This window comes from Eubalaena glacialis, chromosome 2, assembly GCF_028564815.1.
Source record: "Eubalaena glacialis isolate mEubGla1 chromosome 2, mEubGla1.1.hap2.+ XY, whole genome shotgun sequence".
In the NCBI taxonomy this organism is placed as follows: Eukaryota; Metazoa; Chordata; class Mammalia; order Artiodactyla; family Balaenidae; genus Eubalaena; species Eubalaena glacialis.
This window is the reverse complement of record NC_083717.1, coordinates 165,346,671-165,358,827: the sequence shown is the minus strand read 5'-3', so window position 1 is coordinate 165,358,827 and position 12,157 is coordinate 165,346,671. Positions and strand designations below refer to the sequence as shown.

The 12,157-nt window shown below is 44.7% G+C and overlaps 1 protein-coding gene and 1 pseudogene across 1 annotated transcript in view; one reads left to right on the top strand and one right to left on the bottom strand.

The window, feature by feature from the left end:
- RGS6 (regulator of G protein signaling 6) overlaps positions 1-12,157 on the bottom strand; it is a 582,039-nt gene that overhangs the window by 493,277 nt on the left and 76,605 nt on the right. The gene's annotated exons all lie outside the window — the stretch shown is intronic.
- LOC133085582 (protein phosphatase 1 regulatory subunit 14B-like) lies at positions 7,567-8,240 on the top strand (annotated as a pseudogene).

Sequence of the window (12,157 nt, the reverse complement as noted above, 5' to 3'; positions counted from 1 at the left end):
TGCACTCACTCTATGTGAAATGCAATAAGAATCCCAGCAAGGACTGAGTGAACTGATGAGGATGATTATTTTTGTGACTTTCTGTTTGAATTAAAAAAAAAAAATCCCACAAGGACTCAGAGGCAAAAAATATACAAATCAATTTTCACTGCAAAGTAAAGGACCCGTTAAGTGGAGGATTACTGGACTGAATGTCAATATTATGACATAGTATTAGTGTGTTTGGTAATTGCAATCATTGTTGCATTTGTTGTGGTCATCCATTTCCAATGCTTGGTGTCAGTTTATTTATCTCTTGTAAAAATAAAATACAGTGTGTGTGTGTGTGTGTGTGTGTGTGTGTGGAAAAAAAAAAAAAAGAATCCCAGCAAGGCCTGTGGGCAGCTGGCCCTGGGCTTGAGTCCTCTCTCCCATGGACTGGCTGTGTCACTCTGGGAAGGCTGCCTAAGCCTTCTGAGCTGCTATTCTGCTTTCTGCCCATCTTGTGGAACTGTTCTGAGAATGTGAACATATAAACCACAGGCACAGCGTAGGGACTCATCAGGCAGCAGCTTAAAGTAGGCAGGGGTGCCGCGCACTTCAACCCACAGGCTGCCAGAGCTGGGTGTGAAGCCATAAATGACTTTGGGGGAGAATTTCAGAGAAAATACAGGATCCATGGGACTAGACGTTCTCCTGAAGAATAGGGGGTAATTGGGAACAACGGGAACCCACGTGACAGAGCACAGGCCTGGGGCAGAACTGGTCTCACATCCCAAAGTTTAGCCGTAAATGAAAACTTCTGAAAGGTTTTTGTGGGTCTCCTGTGAAACTGACTCCAAGTAAAGAAAGTTGGTTCTAGCCACTTGTCTGAACTCTGCAGGCACATTCAACAGAGGAATAAGAAAGTGTGATGAATTGCTGGAGGGCACGCGCTCGGGTGAGGGTTCCGGGTGAGACCTAAGGCTTCTCTGAAGCCTTCCACCCAAGATTCAAGATCTCATTTGCTCCAGCTCTTAGGAAGGCACCACCTGGTGGCCGCTACCAGAAATGACAGCGCAGAATTAGCCTTAACCTCTTCCAGCAACAAAGTACTTTGTATTTTTTCACTCAGCAAATATATACACTACCAAACGTAAAATAGCTAGTGGGAAGCAACCGCATAGCACAGGGAGATCAGCTCTGTGCTTTGTGACCACCTAGTGGGGTGGGATAGGGAGGGTGGGAGGGAGGGAGATGCAAGAAGGAAGAGATATGGGAACATATGTATAACTGATTCAGTTTGTTATAAAGCAGAAACTAACACACCATTGTAAAGCAATTATACTCCAATAAAGATGTTAAAAATATATATATATGTATTGAGTCCTTACTAGGGGCCAGACAAGTGCTAAGTGCTGGATGTACACAGTGTATAGAATAAAATTCAGTGGCAGCTCTCAGCGAGCTCACTGTCGACACAACTGCTGAGTAGAGGAGTTGCACATAACCAGAAGGGTGAAGAAGACCAAGGTCTTGATCCAGCTTGGACCAAGCCCTCTACTCCCCAGCCTCCCCCTCTATGCCATCCCCTCCCTTACCTCTGGAGAATTACTTGCAAATAAATGGCATTCCTTTGCTCCAGGGTCCCTAGGTCTTTCTACCTCATTCCTCCTGCCTCTATACCCATCTTTCCAATTGCACCGGACCAGCTCTCATTCCATTTTCAAAATGAAATTTCCTGCTCCAACCTCCCCTAAGGAAGGCTTGGATTCAGGAGAAAATTTTCTTCATTTTCTTTTTTGTGAGTTTTAACTGCTTCCCGTGATTCCAACTGCCTCTGATTAGCTCCCCTTCTCCTTCCCATGCTTCCTTTTCTGCCTTTTCTTCCACTAAGAAGCAGGTAAGTGAGGGACAGTGAATTAAGAAATCAGAGAACATTCCAGTCCTGCTTTTCTCCTAGTTTCAACCCCTGACATTTTAAACCAACATTTTCAGAACTCTTATTTCAGAATTTCCCAGGGCACATTCTAGTGAATATCTACTTTTAATCTCTTGAGGATGGATTTGATTTAGGAAAATTGCCTAATTTTAAATGGAGTCCCTACTGATGATTCAGATGGGTGAGTGAACTGGATTCGTGTCATCGTGGGTCCAAAAATGAGCCGCAGTTATTAAAGAAGGAAATTGGCTTTCTTGGGTGGCTGGAAGGCAGTTTAGCAAAGGGGGCTCCTCCAAATGTGTTTTGAGCTCTGAGAAGGTTTAGTGAAATAAGTATGTATCTTCCAAGACTCTTACTTAGAAAGTTATACTCATTTTGGACATATAAGTTTTCTCAATATTTTAGGATCACATGTGGGAAAGTACTAAGGAAATCAACGGGAATGTCCAGTTGGGGATCAGAACTAAGAGAGCTACAGGCGCTCAAAGGATGGCCCAGTGCATCCTATGACATCAGGATTGGCTTAAGACAGGCAGGACACTCCTAACTAGGTGGAGGCTGGAGGTAAAGATGGACACAAATGAAGGTAAGAGAGGATGCAGTCTGAGCTGGGGCGTGGAGAGTGGGTTAACACAGAGGGAGTGAAAAAGCACCCACCTGTGAGCACAGGTGTAGCCGTGTTTGCCAACGGGACACATCTGTGTGTGCCCGGCAGAGGTCGTCACAGGAGAGAACTCAGATATAAAACGGGGAGACAGGTGAAGCGTGGTCCAGTTATGAAAGGCTTTGAAAACTATTTCAAAATGGTTGGACTTTCCCCCGCAGATGATGGGAAGCATGAAAGATTTCTAAGCAAAGGAGCGATCAAAGCAGGGTCTTGATACACACAAGGGCAGGGTAGAGGCAGCTTGGGCTCCTGGCTAGAAGAGGCCTGTGGATTCAGTGGGACCTGAGTTCAAATTCTGATTTAACCACTTATTGGATCAGTGAGTGACCTTGAGGGAGTCTGTTTCCTCATCTGTAAAATGGGGATGATAATAATAATAATAAAGCTCCTATGGGGATCCAGTGCCCCGCCTGGAATAAGCACTCAAACGATGGCATGTATGTGCCAGCACTTGGGCGGTGACAGATTGGTGAGAAGAGAGGCTATCAGCCCAGAGAGAACACTTAGGAGGCGGTTACAGTCATTCTAAAACGGACCGGCAAAGGGCTCAGCTGGCAGGGGTTTCCTTTCTACAAAGGCAGTGGAAGGGATGCCATAGAGATTTCCAAAGAAAGTCAATGAGGTCTGGCGATTGGATGAGGAAAGAGGAGGGAAGGGTGGGGACTCAGGCCTAGAGGCTGGGGTCTGGGAGAACGTGGTGCCATGAGCAGAGAGCAGAGAAGGGAGGGAGGGGCTCCCCATGCCACTGGCTCTGTCTGAGTCAGCAAGACCTGGGGAGGAGGAGATCTGAGGCCCCAGTGGACTTATTCCTTCATTACCTTGGAGACTCTATTCTCCCCCCATCAGAGAGGCTTTCCTTGGCCAGCTCCTACACGCACTGTCACCTCCCCCCACTTCTCCTTCAGAGCACGTGTGTAACTATCTGACGTAGTATATGTTTGTTTACTGATGGGTTGTACTGTCTGGCTGTCTGCCTAATGAAACATGTGCTCCAGGAGGGACGACCTTTGTTTTGCTTGTTCCACATCCCTGGTGCCTAGGGCAGGGCCTGGCACACAGTAGATGCTCAGTAATATTAGTGCTTTCAAAAGTGTCTCGCATATAAAACATGTTCAGTAAATATTAGCATTTATTGGTGAATATCTCAAAAAATTGTAAAGAGAAAGGCAGATGGGAAGTGCTGAACCTTGGAACACTCCCACGTACTCACCGGGAAAAGGACGAATTAACAGACTCTCCAAGATTAGAAATTTGGGCCTCCTTTTAAGGCGGGGAAGAGAGGTGAGATGTGCCCCTGGGGAGGCCACACCTTGCACCATGTGGCCAGAGGCTTTTCCAAGCTCTAATACTGAACACAAAAAAAGGGAGGCAAAACCAGTTCACCCACGGATGGGTCAGCAGCTATGAAAGGGGAAGAATGGGTATTTTGTGGCAACAGAAAAGGCAGGCGCTAGGGCTGAGTAAACTTCTGATGATATGAAATTAACTTGTAATGGCCTCTTTGGCCCAATCTTTCCCTTTCCTCTCGTCAGATTATTTGGAAATCCATATTCTGGCAGAGTTCACAAGAGCTCACTTAGCTGGGAGACCAAACATCAAGCTAATTAGCAGATTCATAACTGACTGCTCCAGATACACAGGGACTGCAAGATCAGCTCCTCCAGCAAATATGTCTACTGTGCACTGAGAAAATTCTTGGCAAAGCCATTAACACAACTTCATAGTGAGACAGGTCTATGCTGCTGGTAGAATAGAACTTCTGCCACTTCTCAACCTCCCCCATGTAGATGAGGGCTCAGAGAAGCCGTGACTGCCCAAGCACCTCCTCTCAGGTAGCATCAGGTAACATACAGTGTTCCAGAATGCTCATGCAAGCGCCAAGCAAAAATCCCTAAGGCTACTTTTCAACTCAAATTAAGATTGTGTTGCTAAATTAGACTGTGAACAAGGTGAAGTGCCCTGGGGTCCATCCTCAGCCATTAACTGAGACTCAAATGTCAGCCACCTGCAACTCCTAACACAAACTATAATGACCACTGACTCCATCTTTGCAGAGGCCTTGATTTCAGAGGATGAGCAAATGAACCAAGAGGGGATATAAAAATTCACTTGTCTGTGGCCTTTCAGAAACTACATGCATGACAGTACATCCTTAAAACATGTTTCAGCAGACTGGGAGTAAGGTACATTTCTCGAAAGTCAACATGGAAAACAATGGGTTCCTATTAATTCCCTGGAGCTCTACTGTGCTCAGAAGGAAGTGTACTCATGCTCCTTTTTGCAACTATTAATAGCCCCTAGGCAACTGCTTTTCAGATTTTTCTTTAATTTAAACTCACCCAAAACTGCAAATTCTCATAGACAAACACAATCATGATTCTATTCTGGATTACCAGGTGAGACAGTTGTGTAAATATATTAGGAATATGAGATGGAAAATAGCATTGACCTTCACATTAGTCACCTTGAGAACGGGCACACTTCATACTTAGTGTTACTGATGTTCAGACCACTTAAGAGGGGGGAATGTCAGATAAAGCTGAGTTCCTTGCCTGGCTCTGCCCCTGACAAACTGCTAGGCCAGTTACTCAAGTTCTCCATTGGCAAAGAGTTACGGGGTCTTCGTAAGAATTACATGAGCTAATATCAGAGGACTTTGCATGCTGCCTGGTTCATGGATAGTTCGTTTAGGGATCCGATTTGGGGTTTTGCTTTTTGTTTTACTGGGTTTTGTTTTGCTTTTGGGTGTTGAATCCTGAAATTGCATTTAAATGGCGATCTCTCATTTCAGCAAGATGTTGAGCTAAGATGACATACACTTTCAAACATTCCTGCTATAAGCACCTAGAAATATCAGATACAATAATTTTTTAAATGCATACTTGAACCTGCAATAAAGAATAGGAAATTACCAGGTGCCAGAAACAAAGCCTCAACTGAAAACCAGAAGTAAGCAGAGGAATCAACTGGGCAGCCACTCCTGGGGCTGAGGGGGACCACAGGGCAGAGGAAGGAATAGAATAAGCATTGATCCAGGGGAAGTAAGGGTGTAGATGTCAACTAGCACATGGGAACAGGAGGCAAAGTCCGTGAGTCCTGCCCGAGAGAGGAGGGTGCTGCCCAAAGCGAGGCCCTGCAAAGAGCTGCGACCCCAGGAAAAATGGGCTGAAAAGTATGTCCCTACCAGCTCAGCTAGCTTGTCTATCTCTGGCTTCAGGAGAGGAGAACTAAAAGCTTCCTGCAAAATTTGAACCTCATATCTCTGCCTCTGGAGCATTTGGGGTACAAATTTAGGCTACAGTCTGGAAATGCCCAACCTAAGAAATTAGCATAAAAATTGGTCCTGGGCCAACGATGAAAATAGGAAAAATGAGAGCAAAACTTCCACAACCCATGCTACAGACAATTAGAAAAGTCAGACCCAGGAAGCTCACAAGTGATAAAAGCACAGTGAACCGGAGGATTCCAGCCCTAAGAATTGGAAATAATAGAAAGCTCTGAAAGAGAACATAATTAGGTATGTTTAAAAGGAGAGAAAAACCAATCTCAGATGCCAAAAACACATTTGATAAAACTCAACATTAATTTATGATTTCTTAAAAATAACAAAATTCGGCAAACAAGAAAACCTTTCTTACAAATCTAAGACTAGAAAAACATTTTCTTAACCCAATAAAGGGCACACGCTAACCAGCCTATGGATAGCGTCATTCTTAATGGCACAGCACTATAAGCTCTCCTTTTAAAGTCAGTAATGAGACAAGAAAGGTTACTATCACTTCCTGTGTTCAACACTGTGTTGAGGGGGTTCACAAACTTTCTGTAACGGGCCTGATAGCAAATACTTTAGGCTTTGCAAACTAGAAAGTCTCTGTTCCAAGTAGTCAACTCTGCTGTTGTAATACAAAAGGAACCAGAGACAAAAAGAGTGTGGCTGTGTTTCAATAAAACTTCATTTACAAAAACAGGTATTAGAGTGGAAGTCCAAGCCAATACATTAATTCGAGAAAAATAAGTGAAAGTTACTGCGATATAATAAAATACATGTATCTGGTCGTCATCCCGGGTTCCTAGCACAGAGCTCCTAAAACCCCTGGAATTTCCTGAGTGATAGGAGTGAGAGGAGTGTCTTTTGCTATTCATAATAAGTCCCTTTTAACCACAGGTGTATTTATGCTAATGAGGTGACTCCTGGCAGATGAAGCTGGTTACCAGAGGAGAGGGGAGAGGGGAGAGGGGCTGGAGATTGAGTTCAATCACCAATGGCCAATAATTTAATCAATCATGCCTATGTAATGAAACCTCCATAAAAACCATAAAGGACAGGGTTTGGAGAGCTTCTGGCTAGGTGACCACGTGGAGGTGCTGTGAGGGTGACGTGCCTGGAGAGGGCATGGAAGCCCCGTGTACCCCTCCCCCCATATCTTGCCCTATACATCTCTTCCATTTGGCTGTTCCTAAGTTGTATCCCTATAATAAACCAATGATAGTAAGTACAGTGCTTTCCTGAGATCTGTGCACCATTCTAGCAAATTATTGAACTCAGGAGGGGGTCATGGGAACCTACTAGTCAAAAGCATGGGAAGCCCAGACTTGTGATTAGCATCTGAAGAGGGGGCAGTCTTGAGGGGTCTGCGCTAACTCCAGGTCGATAACGCCAGAATTGAATTAAATTGTAGGCCATCCAGTTGGTCCACAGAAAATTGAAATGTGTGGAAAATCCACGCATGTGTTGTCAGTAGAAAAACGGTTTTCCTGTAGTCGCACAAACTTAAAAAAAAAAAATCTGTCATTATCAAAAAGTTATATATCCATATGCATAGGAAATGCGAGACTATTTACAGATAAACCATGAAAATAAATAAGAGTTCAACAAGATATACAAAAACAAGTAATGTTCCTATACACTAGCAACAACAGGAAAACATAATAAAAAGATGCCATTAACAGTACGAACACAGGGGGCGCGACCAGGCCAGGGCCGGCCCGTGGGCTCCGCATGCTGCAGCCGCCCCCGGGCGCCCCCTCCGCCGCCCTCTCCGCGGAGCCAGGCTGAGCCGAGCTCACGGGCTAAGCCGAGCCAGCAGCCCGTAGCCAGCCGGTGGCCCTCCCGGAGGTGGCGGCACAGGGAGGGAACCGACACACGCACGTGGCCCCAGTGGCCGCCATGGCGGACAGCGGCCCCGATGGGGGGCGCGGCGTTGGCGGCTCCGGCCCCTGGACCGGGCAGTGGCGGCCCAGGGCCCAGAGTCTACTTTCAGAGACCCCTTGGGGCCGCAGGCGAGGGCCCGGGCAGCACGGACAGTGAGGCCCCAATGAGGCGCCAAGGGAAGGTCATGGCCGAGTAGGAACGCAAGGAGCTATGGAAGCGCCTCAACCTGGAGGAGTGGGTCCTGGAGCAGCTCATTCGCCTCTACGACTGCCAGGAAGAGGAGATCCCGGAGCTGGAGACTGATGTGGATAACTCCTGGACGTGGAGAGCATTGATACCCGAGCTGCCAGGGTCAAGGAGCCGCGGGTGGACTGTTACAAACCCACTGAGGCCTTCATCTCTGGCCTGCTGGACAAGATCCGGGGCACGCAGAAGCTGAGCACAGCCCAGAAGAAGTAAGGGTACTCGACCCAGGTGAACGGTGGCTCCCACAGGACAATCGCTGACCCCCAACCTCGTAGCAACAGCAATAGCGGGGGGCCCTGCAGCCAGGCCTGCTGCCATGAGCAGGGCTCCCCATGCCCCTGGCCCAGGGGCCTCTTCCCTGCCCCCTCAGTTTTCCATTTTGGGGGTTTTTTATTATTATTAAACTGATGGGAGTTCTTGTGTTTTTATATTGACTGCGGCGCGGTCTCTTTAATAAAGCTAGGATACGCCTTTGGTGCAGTTTAAAAAAAAAAAAAGCAACAGAAATACAGGGTATGGGATACTTACGAATTCCCTCAATAAAGATATGTAAGAAAAGTATACCAAAAATTGGGAAATTCTATTGAAGGACATTAAAAAACAACTAAATAAACACAGTATAACACGTTTGTGGGTGAGAAGACCCATTATCATAAGAAGACAAATTTTCATAATGTATCTGTAAAACGTCTGAGTAATTCCAACAAAGCAAAACAGGGCTCCACATTCCTGAAATATATTTTAAAGTGTAAAGAGCCTGGTATGGCCAAAACAATTCTGAAGGTGAAATACTATAGAGCAGTTAAACAAATCGACATGGATAAATCTCCAAAAAAAAAAAAATGTCGGAGGGAAACATACAGTATAATACAATTCATGTCCATTTTAAAACACTCCCTCCAAAAGGCCTAGACACACCTGGGATTGGCAGAGGTGTGACTACAGAGGGAGGGTGGGTGCAGATGGGCATGGGGCAGGGTAGGGTTTTAGGAATACCTAAAATGTATTTTTCGGGAGAAAGAAGAAAGAACACATGCCAACAAATAGAGCAAATAGCATCTGATCACAAATATGAATATCTAAAATTTTCTATATAATTTGGAAATTAGGTAAAAATTGAGTTTTTTGCCCGTATTTTAATGAAGAATTAAATTTATGCCCAGCTTGTTTGGGAGGCATACAAGTCTTAAAAAAACAAAAAAACAAAAAAAAACTCCCTGCTGAGCCAGAGAATGCAAACTCAGTAACCTGGATTCCTTTCTTCCAGTGCAACACCGACCCAGGCACAGCTGGGATCATCTTCACATCTGGTTTGTGGTCTGAGCTGGTTAATGTTTAACCTGCATCGTTTAAGCTTAAGCTCACACCATAGTCTTCATTTCACAAACTAATTCGCTTGGGAAAAAAAAAAGTTAGCATCCATTTAAACATCAGTGCTGGAAATACACCTGTCTGTCATACAGAGTCCCATAGTGTTCTATAGGCTTGATATGTTTATAATTTGAAACATTATTTTTAAAAGAAACATTGTTCAGAACAAAAAACATACCAGTCTTAGGACATAATGAAAAGACGTCTAAAATCCTACGTTGCATTGGACAGGACCAGTGCTCCCTGGCCCCATCACCCACCTCAGCTGCTGGACCCAATGCCAGCGACTCTTTCCTTTTTCCAAAAATCAAAGCCTCCTACAAAGAATGAATATTTGTCAGACTTGAAAACATTCCCAAGAATATGCCACAGGCTCAGAAGACAACTTAAAAAGAAGGATTCCAGAAATGTTTGGGGCAATAGCAACATCAATGGAAGCATCGAAGGATTACATCTATCCCAAGGTCACTAGTTTGAAAAGAGCAAAATCCAGTTATACTGTAAATCTGATTTTTCTTTAATTCAGCAGCAGCAACTAAAGTCACTCCTCTCCTGACTGTCAATGTCATCTAGTATGGGAGCCAACACACCGCACAGCTAGGAGCGATGTTGGAACCAGCATTAAAAATGACACCACATCCTTACAAAGAGTGTGCCATTCAACACAGGGTTCATGCAGTGGTTGTAAATTACTGCAGATCCTCGCAGCATCCGGGGGGATTTACCTAGGTGTTTGGCTTAGAAAATCGGAAACTTGTTAATCAAACACTGAACCCCATGGGTCAGTAGAAAGGAAACACTATTTTCACAGTGAGATCGGATCCAGCAGCTGCGATAGGGACAGGGCACCACGAGGGAATGGCAGAGGAATCAGAGAACCTGATCGGCTTAGAGGGAGGCATGCCCAAGCAGCAAACGTTGCCTGCATGGTTTCTGAAGCTGCTCACCCTCAAGTCCAATAAAAATCAGAAGAAAAGCCTGCAAGCCCCCATCCCACTCTGTGGACAACAGTTCCCTTGTCCATCGTCAGTTCATCACACAAAGCCTGCATTATGTGTACAACTTACATTCAACAAAGCATAGACATGTTTGTTCACAAATGTGTATTTAGTTCATGAGTATTTATTGAGTGCCTTCCATGGCCGAGTGCGAGACTGGTATACAAATGGTGACCTGAAACAGCCGCGTCCCTGCCCTCATCAAGTGTGGGGTAAATTAAGTATGCTGTTCACAAAACCAATGACAAATTTCTTCTAAGAAGGTTTTAATTCTCCCCTCATTTGTCGCTGTAGGAATCTGCCTACAAAAGGGCTCCGACTCACCTTTTAAATGTGCAAGATTACACACTATTCCTATAAACTCCCACACGTTGAGATTGCCGTGTTCATGGCTCCTGGCCATTAAAACTGGTAAAACAGAGTCTTTAATACATAATTCATCTTACTGAAGAATGTATCCACGCTTCATTTTACAGGAGCTATTTGATGATTAACCTCGCTTACTCGACAAGGGACTCGACTGGCAATAAAGGCTAAAGTTTCTTGTTTGCTTACTCTATGCCAGGCACTGTTAAGTATTTCCCACGTACTAACTCATTTAGTCTTCACAACGATACAGCCATGTGGGTATTACTTTTATCCTCAATTTACAGGTGAGAGTAAATGAGACATTCCCAGGTTCACAAACCTGCCCAAAGTCACACAGCTGGTAAACGGTTGAGTCACAATTCAAATTGTGGTCCAAGCTCTTTACCACTCACAAAACTGCCTCTGAGACAACAAAGATGGAGGTGAAACCTGATGGCCACACACTAATTCTTATACACATGGACCTCATCCAAAAAGGAAGATGGCAGAAGCTGACAACTGTAAAGCAATAAAAAAAAATACTTTAGAAAGGTCAACAATCTGCGTGGGGTGGGGGGGTGGAGGGTTAACAGACTTGGTCACTAAAATACCTTGGAGGGCATTTCAGAGTGGAAAGTGTTTTAAGTGGGAAGCAGGGGATGGGTGATGAGGAAGTTGAAGGCTGCCAGCACAAGGGACTGATCGTAAGCGTGGTGGGAGAGTAAAGGAAACGCACAGAAGTCCAGCTCCGAGAGAAAGGAAGTCTAAGGAAAAGGACGGCTGTTCTATTTAGTGTTGGAGAAACCTGAGCATCCTTATAGGAACCAGTAGAAAGAGGAAGAAATGCAGGCATGAAAAGCAGAAAAACAGATGACACGTTCAAGAAGGGGGAGGAAGGGCTGGAGAGGGGACCTTTTGAAAGAAGGATAGACGAGTTTTTGATAAAAGAGGAGGAAAGTTTTCTAATTAGGTGGAAAGGAGATCAAATGAGAGAGCTCCTATGAGATCACCTTGAAATTATCAGGAAAACAGGAATCAAGGTCATCTGCTAAGACTGAAGATTTGAAGAGAGGGAAACGTTCTGATAATTACCACAGGAATCAATACAGCTCTGTGTGTGTGTGTGTGTGCACGCACACATACCCACACACGAGAACAGAAACACCCTTTGATTAAAATACTTCTCTAAGAAACTGTAAATAACTCCTCAAGGAAGTCTACTTCTAGTATATATTTTAGGTTTCTCTCCCACATCAAAGCTATGGTTGCTATCTTCGTATATAAGTCTATTTTGAGATACTGTGCAGAGGAGGGGACAATGTGAAACAAGAAAAGTTCATTTGTCTCAACTTCTGTGGAGGCAATAATACGATAAAGAGGCAAGGCTCAGTAGAGAAATGTTAGTATCTTATAAGGCCCTGAAACATTTGTTAATTAATTTTTCAGAAGGAAGGTTTTATTTCAATGGTAAGAAT